We start from the raw sequence: 12,252 nt of genomic DNA, 5'->3' as shown, positions 1-12,252 counted from the left end.
CAGCAAAGCACCGCCACAACATAATGCTGCTACTCCCGTGCTTCACGGTTGGCATGGTGTTCTTCGGCTTGCAGGCCTCCCCTTTTTCCTCCAAACATAACGATGGTCATTATGGCCAAACAGTTCTATTTTTTGTTTCATCAGACCAGAGGACATTGCTCCAAAAAGTACAATCTTTGTCCCCATGTGCATTAGCAAACCGTAGTATGGCTTTTTTATGGCGGTTTTGGAGCAGTGGCTTCTTCCTTGCTGAGCGGCCTTCCTGGTTATGTCGATATAGGACCCATTTTTACTGTGGATATAGATACTTTTGTACCCGTTTCCTCCAGCATCTTCACAAGGTCCTTTGCTGTTGTTCAGGGATTGATTTGCACTTTTCGCACCAAGGTATGTTAGTCTCTAGGAGACAGAACGCGTCTCCTTCCTGAGTGGTATGACAGCTGCGTGGTCCCATGGTGTTTATACTTGCATACTATTGTTTGTACCGATGGGTGTGGTACCTTCAGGCATTTGGAAATTGCTCCCAAGGATGAACCAGACTTGTGGAGGTCTACAAAAATGTTTTGAGGTCTTGTCTGATTTCTTTTGATTTTCCCATGATGTCAAGCAAAAGAGGTACAGAGTTTGAAGGTAGACCTTGAAATACATCCACAGGTACACCTCCAATTGACTCAAATGATGTCAATTGGCCTATCAGAAGCTTCTAAGGCCATGACTTAATTTTCTGGATTTTTCCAAGCTGTTTAAAGGCACAGCCAACTTAGTGTAAACCTCTGACCCACTGGAATTGTGATACAGTGAATTATAAGTTAAATAATCTGTCTGTAAACAATTGTTGGAAAAATTACTTGTGTCATGCACAAAATAGATGTCCTAACCGACTTACCAAAACTATAGTTTGTTAACAAGAAACTTGTGGAGTGGTTGCAAAACGAGTTTCAATGACTCCAACCTAAGTGTACGTAATTGTAACTTGCGTTCCATACTTAAGTAGGCTATAAATTAAGCTTGAATGCTGCATTTACATTAGCCTATTGTAGTGTTTCTGGGCATGGGTAGTTCAGGTTATGCACTAACAGATCCCCTCACTATGCAGACCTCTCTGGGGTGGGGGGTGGGGGGGGTCTTGTAAATGTCAACCACCAGTGACTCTTGTTGTTGTTTTTTTACATGGCCTCACACTCCCTGTCCTCTCTCTCTCTCTCTCTCTCTCTCTCTCTCTAGGTTTCTTTTGGTCCTGAGACAATGACATGTGGGAGGGGGATGGGGGTTTAGAGGGTCTTGTAAATGTCAACCACCAGTGACTCCTCTTTTTTTTTCCTACATGGACTCACACACTTCCTGCTTTCTCGCTCTCTATATGTCTCTCTTTCTATCTCTCTCTCTCTCCAGATTTATTTTGGTCCCGAGAACATTGATGCCTAGGTTCATAAGTAATATAGAACCCCCAACACTTTAGTTCCCTTTACATCCAAATTCTGAGAATGTAGGATAGCGTTAATTTATCTTGCTGCATTAGGCATCCTAAACCTCGTGCAAGATATCACATAGAAAATGGCACCAGATCATCACATGACCCATAATTTCTCAAAGTCAGTGCTTGAGTTGGTGCTGGTACTGTTTATATTTAGGTGCAGGAGCTCCACAATACTTTTGAGCTAATATTCTATAAGAAAAACCGGAGCTCAAGCAGTAGAACATTTGGCGCCCCCCTCCTTGGGTTGTGCCGTGGCGGAGATCTTTGTGGGCTATACTCGGTCTTGTCTCGGGATGTGCCGTGGCGGAGATCTTTGTGGGCTATACTCGGTCTTGTCTCGGGATGGTAAGTTGGTGGTTGAAGATATCCCTCTAGTGGTGTGGGGGCTGTGCTTTGGCAAAGTGGGTGGGGTTATATCCTGACTGTTTGGCCCTGTCTCCGGGGGTATCAGGATGGGGCCACAGTGTCTCCTGACCCCTCCTGTCTCAGCCTCCAGTATTTATGCTGTAGTAGTTCATGTGTCGGGGGGCTAGGGTCAGTTTGTTATATCTGGAGTACTTCTCCTGTCCTATCCGGTGTCCTGTGTGAATTTAAGTATGCTCTCTCTAATTCTCTCTTTCTCTCTTTCTTTCTCTCTCTCGGAGGACCTGAGCCTTAGGCCCATGCCTCAGGACTACCTGGCATGATGACTCCTTGTTGTCCCCAGTCCACCTGTCCGTGCTGCTGCTCCAGTTTCAACTGATCTGCCTGTGATTATTATTATTTGACCATGCTGTTCATTTATGAACATTTGAACATCTTGGCCATGTTCTGTTATAATTTCCACCCGGCACAGCCAGAAGAAGACTGGCCACCCCACATAGCCTGGTTCCTCTCTATGTTTCTTCCTAAGTTTTGGCCTTTCTAGGGAGTTACGAAGGGTTATTTAAATAAATTTGATTTGATTTGAGGTACCGGTACTCAGCTCCAGTGAGCTCCTGCCCAAGTCAAGCACTGCTCAAAGTGTCATACTCTGAATTTGAGATGAGCGCCCTTGACTGTAAACTAGTCCAAGTGTACTGGTGGTCTTACCTTTGCAAAATTCCAACTGATGGACACACTGTTATCATTGGGCTTTATCCCATGTTCTTTAAAATACCTTTCATTGCAACATACTATATTGCAGCCAAGCACACCCAGTGAAATGGAAGAAATATTATTACATGTTTTTTCCCCAAAGATTATAAATGTTTTTTTCCCCCAAAGATTATAGCCTTTCAATAAAGTTCAAGTTAAACAATTGGTTAATCCAATTATTATCCAACTATCAAATCAATCTGAATACACATTTCCCATCTTCCTACTTTTTGCAAAGATGCATCGAGTTCATTACATACGCAATGTTGCCATGATGATCACATCAGTAGTGGGGCGGTGTCATCCAAATGATTGTCCTGTTCTGTAATTCAAATCGAAGTCGATTGGGACAATGACCAATTGGCTCTGCTGTCCATCTGGGACTTGACATTCTGAAGGGGTGTGCGCACTTGCGTTTGTGTTCACGCGGGGGCGTGTCCAGGTACCCTATAGGAACATAAATTGTGAGCACACCTTGCCAACATTGTGGACAGAGCAACGCACAATTGTAAAACAAAAAAATGTTTTTACAATTATTATTTTTTTCTTTAGCTCTTTATGCCTTCGTAGCCAACTTGACATTTAATTATACAATTATGCGTTGATTACATGTGGCAATTTGCACTTTGGCAGGTGAAGTTCTATCTGGCATTTTGAATAGCTGTCTTGTATGACTGCAATTTGTATAGATGTAGGCTACAATTGGTGTAGATGAGATAATAAATTACCTGGCGTGCATAGTTGAATATTTTAGGGGAGCAAAACATTTTAAATGGGCTCTTTGAAATGATTGAAATGATTGTAATATATGGAATGTACAATTATTGGGGATTCTATAGATGTCACAAAATAGATCAGCATCTATCACAGCTAGTTTCTTTCTATAGTGACTGTTAATCACTGATGCTTAATGTAGTGAGGTACCAAGAGGATTTTAGTTACTTATTCAAATGTTGCCTCATACATAATATAACCAAGTACAGTTAAAGTAAAACAAGTTATTAAGTATATTCTTTTTTTACTTTCAGAGGTCTTAGACCATATCAGGAAAATGGTGATGTTGCTTTTTTTTGTGCAAATTAACCTTTAAATGATATATTTTCAAAAGAACAGAAGGACAGACTTGACAGGATCGAGTGACAAGATAATACCCTGGGTTGTATTGCACTTCCGTGCTGTACGTTCCATAGGTGCTTGCTATCAAGTTCATAAGTCTGACCAAACTGCTGGGCCGTACATTGACCCTTGTGTGTAGGACTCCTTTTTTAGTTGGAGGTGTGTCTGCTTCTGTCAAGGGGCATTTTTTTATATGGCATATTTAAAATTGCATATTTAAAATTGCACATCTTAAAGAGAACATAAGGAATGGCAATTGACAGGATCGGGTCACAGGACAGATCCTGGGTTGCATTGCACTTCTGTATTGTACAAACCGTAGGTGCTTGCTCTTAAGTTCACAAGCCTGGGTTGTACAGTTTTCACTAGAAACAGGACGAAATGAGAAGGGATTACCTGAACTTGTCCAATAAGATGCTGCTTTTCATTTTCCATTGCATTTTTTTTGTCACCTTGTGCCCTAATGAATAAGACCCTGGTCTGGCCAATACCATTCTCTACTTCTTTCCAAACGCCTCTCTGCAACACTCTTGTATCTCTCCTCAGCTGTCACATTCCTTTATTCTATCCATCTAATAATATCCTGCTGAGCTTCTCAGCTAAAGTTCAGAGGTCACACTGAGACTTGTTTGGAGGAGCTGTTAGACCAATCATATCCCTCTAACCTTTATTTGACCAATCTGCAGCTGTCACTGCAGAGCCACAGGAAGATTCAAGTTTGCGTTGATAGGCCCTTTCCCCAAATCAACCCGAATGTTTAACTGTACCTACTTGAAAGACCAAACACTGTGCCTTGCAGTTTGATATTTCACTCCTGCTATCAACCTTAGCATGACAACTAAATGATGTGTCTCGTAATGACTGACTAATTGATCATGCTGGCTGTTCACAGTTCCGGCAAAGCCAATCTTGTTGACCCATTGAAAAATGGTTTGTTGAGTATGGTTATGATTTAACTTTATTGACCTGGGCCAGGTTTCCCAAAAGCATCTTAAGGCTAAGTTAATCATAGAACCATAGGATCGTATGGTTCTATGGTTCTAACAATGAACTTAGCATCTTAAAGCTTTTGGGAAAGTGGGCGCAGAACAAAATGACTTTGACAAAACTGTTACCAAACACTTGTTTTTGGTGGCACCTTAATTGTGGAGAGCGGACTCGTGGTAATGGCTGAGACGGAAGAGTTGGAATTGTATCAAACACCTGGTTTCACAGTTTTATTCCATTCGTCTCCGTTCCAGCCATTATGAGCCGTCCTCCCCTCGGCAGCCTCCACTGTTTCTGACACGCTGTACACTGGCTCCTTTCTGACGTACTTTGACTATTTTGCCGGGCCATACATTGACCCTTGTGTGCAGGGCTCATTTTAGGTGGGGGTTTGTCTGCTTGGTGTCACTGGGCAACGTTCCAATATGTTCTGTTCGAACAACGATCGTCACACCGACTCCTCAATCACAAAGATTTGATCTTCCACTGTCGGTGGACTTGATTGGTCTATCTAGCTCTCTCTATATCGTTTCACTAACTGTCTACAAGAGCCTGCAGTATGGCGAATAGTCTAGACGTGTCTCAACCGTTTGTGAGTGGTGACAACTTAAGTCTCCAGTGTTGACAGTATTTGACTAATGTATGCCTATCAGTAGTCTGCTCGAGTTCAACAGTAAAGGGAACGGTGCATACCGTACATACAGTATGTATTCTGCTGAACTTTACCCCCCAAGTTATGCTGCAACTGGGCATTTAAAGGGGAATTACACTCCATGTTCCTGAACTATTTTCATACACAAGTGGTTTTCTGTTGAAGTCCGTGTTACCCAAGATGCGCACCATGTCATTTGCGGTACTCCTCTTTTCCATTATTTTGGGGTTGAGGGAGCTAGATATGCACAACTGATAGTGTGGAGCGTGGATTAATCTTGACATCAGACTACTGGATAGGTAAACGACAAATGTTACACTGACCAGCCTTGTCCCTTCCCTGCTTCTACAATTTGTGTCCTCAACCCGCACTTGTCTGTTCTATGGGTCAGCGTGCTGCACAAACCCAACCATATTAGGCATAAACAAAGGCTCTGGGCTACAAATGTCAAGTAATTGTTATCAGTCAAGGTTGGCAGGCCTTGTAGAGTTGTCAGTATAGGGCTGCTGCCACCTGCTGGTATGGTCATATGGATACATGGGGATTAATCGTAAAACTATCTGATTTCGCTTCACAGATTTGGGCGTATTGGACGCCCGGTGACCCGTGCCACCGCCAAGTGCGGAGAGGTCAATATCGTTGCCATCTAAGACCCCATCGACTTGGACCACATGGTGAGAACTTTATATAGGCTCCTGCTTTATATACTGACAAATATACAATTTAAAAGGTATGGAAATTGAAATAAATTGAGAAATATTAACCTGTTTTACTGAAGTCAGACCTTGAGTGGGTCAGATCTGTTTCGGTTTAACAAGAAATATCTCAGGTGCACAAGTTTACTGTACACATATTCAACACCTCCCTAAAGATTGTATGCAATATCACCAGCTCTCTACCACTGTTCCATAGGTCGACATGTTCACATATCACTCCACCCACGGTGTTTGGAAACACAGTGAAGTGAGGCAAGAGAATGACACGCTGATAATTGGCAACCTCCACATCCCAGTTTGAATGACACGCTGATCATTGGCAACCTCCACATCCCAGTTTGAATGACACGCTGATCATTGGCAACCTCCACATCCCAGTTTGAATGACACGCTGATAATTGGCAACCTCCACATCCCAGTTTGAATGACACGCTGATCATTGGCAACCTCCACATCCCAGTTTGAATGACACGCTGATCATTGGCAACCTCCACATCCCAGTTTGAATGACACGCTGATCATTGGCAACCTCCACATCCCAGTTTGAATGACACGCTGATCATTGGCAACTTCCACATCCCAGTTTGAATGACACGCTGATCATTGGCAACCTCCACATCCCAGTTTGAATGACACGCTGATCATTGGCAACCTCCACATCCCAGTTTGAATGACACGCTGATCATTGGCAACCTCCACATCCCAGTTTGAATGACACGCTGATCATTGGCAACCTCCACATCCCAGTTTGAATGACACGCTGATCATTGGCAACCTCCACATCCCAGTTTGAATGACACGCTGATCATTGGCAACCTCCACATCCCAGTTTGAATGACACGCTGATCATTGGCAACCTCCACATCCCAGTTTGAATGACACGCTGATCATTGGCAACCTCCACATCCCAGTTTGAATGACACGCTGATCATTGGCAACCTCCACATCCCAGTTTGAATGACACGCTGATCATTGGCAACTTCCACATCCCAGTTTGAATGACACGCTGATCATTGGCAACCTCCACATCCCAGTTTGAATGACACGCTGATCATTGGCAACCTCCACATCCCAGTTTGAATGACACGCTGATCATTGGCAACCTCCACATCCCAGTTTGAATGACACGCTGATCATTGGCAACCTCCACATCCCAGTTTGAATGACACGCTGATCATTGGCAACCTCCACATCCCAGTTTGAATGACACGCTGATCATTGGCAACCTCCACATCCCAGTTTGAATGACACGCTGATCATTGGCAACCTCCACATCCCAGTTTGAATGACACGCTGATCATTGGCAACCTCCACATCCCAGTTTGAATGACACGCTGATCATTGGCAACCTCCACATCCCAGTTTGAATGACACGCTGATCATTGGCAACTTCCACATCCCAGTTTTCCATGAGTAAGTGTTGTTCCTTTTCCCTTTTCTCTGTAATTCTAACACTCGTTTTATGGTATAATCCTAACTTCTATCTCTTTGCCATCTTCAGGAGGGACCTTTCCCAGATCAAGTGGGGCGAGGCTGGAGCTGACGGTGTTGTGGAATCTACCGGTGTGTTCACCACCATCGACAAGGCCTCTGTAAGTACCTCTTCGCTAGCTGTAGGTCATATTGACAATGGTCTATACTTGAATTTGGTGGATATATATATTTATATATATATATATAAGACCTCATGGCTATAAGGTTGTGGGTGAGCAGCAAGTGAGCATTGTGTTTTTATGCTGTGAGCATGTGTTTTTATGCTGTAAATTGTCTACATTGTTACCTTCATTTTTTTCCTACAGACTGACGATTTTGCATCCGCTGAATGCAACTGAACCAAGCAAGGCAGCCTTGATGCTGTTATATTTGTTGTTACACAAACATACCCGTTGACCTCTCACCCATCACGCCCACAGGCTCACCTGCAAGGAGGTGCCAAGAGAGTCATCATCTCCGCCCCCAGCGCCGATGCCCCCATGTTCGTGATGGAGCAGTGTGACATGTACAAACATTCCTGCCACAGGGTGACATGTCACATGTACAAACAATTGCTGAAACAGACAGACACGCACACTCAGTTCCAGCAGTACAAAAGGCCCTAAACACATCCTAGAATTGCTCACACACTTCAATTAAACTTTGGGACAATATCACTAAACAAGGTCCTGTGTTTGACAGATTTTGGAAAATAACTGTTTTCAACAATGGTTTTGTAAAGAAAAATGTACTCTCATTCTAAGCACTGTTTACTTTCCATTGCTTTCCATAAGCCTTATCTTCAAATTCTATGGAAGTTGTATAACTCCTTGAGGTAAGAAAACAATTCAGATGAGGTAACATGGGAAACTATTTTACTTCGGAAAGGCAGGATTTAATGTGGGTCAAAGGTGGGTGGAGGAGTGACTTGGTGCTGCTGACGATACAGTTGAAATTATGTTGGGTTTTTCCTAGTGGGAGGAAATAGATTATGTTGATAATGATGTCACGTTCTCACAGCAACGCCTCCTGTACAACTAACTGCCTGGCTCCCATCGCCAAGGTTATCAACGACAACTTTGGCATCATTGAGGGTCTCCATGGTAAGAACGAATGATAATTGTGTTTAAAAGCACAATTATCACACGGACTGGAATGTAGTTGATAAAAGTGGGTCAGCACTGATGTTGACATTGAGATCTTGATTAATGTACATGCTAACAACGCTCATGTTTCTGCTCTGCACAAGTTCTGAGTCATGTTTATCGGAGCACACAACAGAAAAAGAAAATATGGTTAATTTCAGATAGTAACTTCCTGTTTTCTTCCTTTTGGTGCCTTATGAACAAAACCCTGGATAGACTAGCATCCATATCACTTGTTTCCTCCCCCAGAACACAGTTCACTCCGTCACAGCCACTCAGAAGAGACTGTTGACGGGCCCTCCGGTAAGCTGTGGAGAGATGGACGTGGTGCCAGCCAGAACATTATCCCTGCCTCCACCGGCACCTCTAAGGCGGTGAGCAAGGTTATCCCCGAGCTGAATGGGTAAGAACCAATCCAGGACCATTGGTTTCGTAATGGAGGTTTTATGACCATAGTGATAATGGATGGGATTTGTATAGTCCTTTTCACTAAGGGCGCGTCTCAACATTCGAAAGCATGATAAAAAAGTATTATAGCCTCATCCCTCAGCTGTATATCAAAACAAGTGGCAGGGCTGTCATTTTTTTATTTACCCAGAATGTAGATTTAACTGAACCATCTGACCCACACGAAGCCACCCCCAACATGCCCGTGGTTGACCTGACTGTCTGTCTTGAGAAGGCCGTAAGTCTTGTCACCTCTCTACACTTTTTGGGGTATTTTATTGAAATACAAGATGTTCTACACAAGTAGAGCTACTCTTTGATCAGGCTGTGTCACAGCCGGCCATGACCGGGAGACCCATGAGGCGGCACACAATTGGCCCAGCGTCGTCTGGGTTAGGGGAGGGTTTGGCTGGTCGGGATTTCCCTGTCCCATCGTGCTCTAGCGACTCCTTGTGGCGGGCCGGGTGCCTGCAAGCTGACTTCCGGTCGCCAGATGGATGGAGTTTCCTCCGACACATTGATGTGTTCTTGGCTTCTGGGTTAAGCGAGCAGTGTGTCAAGAAACAGTGCGGCTTGGGTCGTGTTTCGGAGGACGAATGGCTCTTGACCTCCGCCTCTCCCGAGTCTGTAGGGGAGTTGCAGCGATGGGACAAGACTGTAACTACCAATTTGATATCACGAAAAAGGGGTAAAAAAACAGGAATTCAGAGTAGCTCTACTTAATTCCCCTTGACCACCCTCCCAACCCAACTACAAGCTACCCTTGTTTTTGCACCTTTCCTGTAGTTACTGTAAATGTAACACACAACAGGGACTTAATACATCGTAATTTGTTTCCCTTTAGGTACATTCTTGTTCTACATGAATAATGTTTTCTCCTGTTTGCCTCAGGCCCCTTATGAAGAGATCAAGAGAGTCATCAAGGAGGCCTCCACAGGACCCATGAAAGGAATTATGGGATACACAGAGGACCAGGTAAATATTTTCCCATTCCAAGACCCTGCTTGAATACTATCAAATGAATCATTCCTTCCATACTTATAGAAATCACTGTTCGAACATGATTTGATAGGTGTGAGCAAGGGTCTGTGTTGCAGTCCCTAATCATGTCAGTGAGTACCACAATGAAGGAAATAAGGAAGGATGCATTTTAAGACTACATGAACAGGGCTTTCCCTGCTCTCATGAACTGAACCTAAAGGTCATATGAACTAAAACATTTCTGTTTTTCACATAATGAGCCTGTTGCTCTCCCCTCAGGTGGTTTCCACTGACTTCAATGGTGACAAACGTTCCTCAATCTTCGACGCCGGCGTAGGCATTGCACTCAATGACCACTTTGTCAAGCTGGTCTCATGGTATGTATCCAGACCCACACACACACACACACAATATATACAATATACATCCCATATACACAATATACATCCCATGACATCTTCCTTCTCCTGAATGGACATCCCACCAGTCCACCGCCAGAGAAAGAACCGGTAGCAAAGTACATAGCAACAGGTTTAGAATAAGTGACATTTCTGTGCAGAGGATGGAGTCTTGTTTTTGCCTGCAAAATATTTCTGTCCACCGCACCGTGCCTTAATTCACTCGGTCACACAATAGAAGTATTCTGTTTGTGAAGTGTTTGTCGTCTTCTGTTGTTGAAGTGTTCTCATGGTACATTCCAGCAGGCTTGTCATGGTACATTTCATTAAAGCTGCACAGAGGCTGTGAAACAAAACATTTGGACCATGAATGGCATGCCAAAATCTGCCAGTCATTTGCTCAAGTCTGACAACAGGAACCTTCTTCCACCTATAGTCAACTCCTTTAATTATCATGACAAGATAATGGTTCAACTATGTATTTTCAACAGCTAGCAGTGAAGGCTCCTCAGAGGAGGAAGGGGGGGGGGCATCCTCAGTGAATTTATCCAAAATTAAAATGGTAAAATGTTTAAAGTTCACATTTTTAGATCAAACTATACTAAATATAGTCACATGTTGTCACGCTCGTCGTAATGAGTAGACGAAGGCGCAGCGTGCGTAGAGTTCCACATAATTTTAATAAACCGAAACTCACTGAACAAAACAACCAACCAACCAACCGAAACGTGATAGGCAACTAAATATACACAAGATCCCACAAACACAAACACAAACACAAATGAGGAAATGGCTACCTAAATATGATCCCCAGTCAGAGACAACAATAAACAGCTGTCTCTGATTGGGAACCATATCAGGCCAACATAGACATACAAAAAACCTAGATGACCCACCCTAGTCTCTATCACGCCCCAACCAACACAGAGAATAAACAGCTTACTATGGTCAGGGCGTGACAGTTCCTCCCCCCCAAAGGTGCGGACTCCGACCGCAAAACCTGACTCAATAGGGGAGGGTCTCATGAGGTTCCGGACCACAGACCGTCTCAGGAGGTTCTGGACCATAGACCGTCGTTGGAGGTTCCGGACACACATCTCAGGTGTGACACACATCTCAGGTGACACACATCTCAGGACTAGTGCGGGGAGCAGGCACAAGACGTACTGGACTGTGGAGGCACATTGGAGGTCTGGAGCGTAGAGCTTGCACACTTTAGCCCGACAAGTGCGGGGCGCTGTCACAGGACGCACTGGGCTGTGAAGGCGTACTGGCGATACAGTGCGTAGAGCCGGCGTAGGATATCCTGGACCGAGGAGAAGTACTGGAGACCAGGAGCGCTGAGCCGGCACAACCCGTCCTGGCTGGATGCTCCCTTTAACTACTACTTAAAGGGATAGCTTGCTGGGTTTTTACTGCAATCCTAACTGGTTTGTGTTCTAACTTATTTAAAATACAGTCGATTTGTTTAAAATACAGGCTCTACAGAAAGCCCTAATGAAGTAAACTATGTATGGCTTGGGAGTAAAGACATATACTAAAAATCTTTGGGAAAAGTTATGTTCCATAAACGTAGATGAACACAGATCTTCTGGAGTGATATTGTGGCAATGGAAGTCTGATTTAAGTATCGACAAGGCATTTTTGGGATGTTTTTAGAGAAGCGTGGCAAACACATTCTATGCATTGTTTACTTCACAGATCTTTCTGTAGAAAACAATCTCTTTAAACTGATTGTTTCTGT

The 12,252-nt window shown here is 43.8% G+C and overlaps 1 pseudogene; it reads left to right on the top strand.

The window, feature by feature from the left end:
* Positions 1–5,923: 5,923 nt before the first annotated feature.
* Positions 5,924–10,857, top strand: LOC118397685 (glyceraldehyde-3-phosphate dehydrogenase-like; annotated as a pseudogene).
* Positions 10,858–12,252: the final 1,395 nt, after the last annotated feature.

This window comes from Oncorhynchus keta, chromosome 19 (genome assembly GCF_023373465.1).
Source record: "Oncorhynchus keta strain PuntledgeMale-10-30-2019 chromosome 19, Oket_V2, whole genome shotgun sequence".
NCBI lineage: Eukaryota > Metazoa > Chordata > Actinopteri > Salmoniformes > Salmonidae > Oncorhynchus > Oncorhynchus keta.
This window is presented reverse-complemented; position numbering and strand designations above follow the sequence as displayed.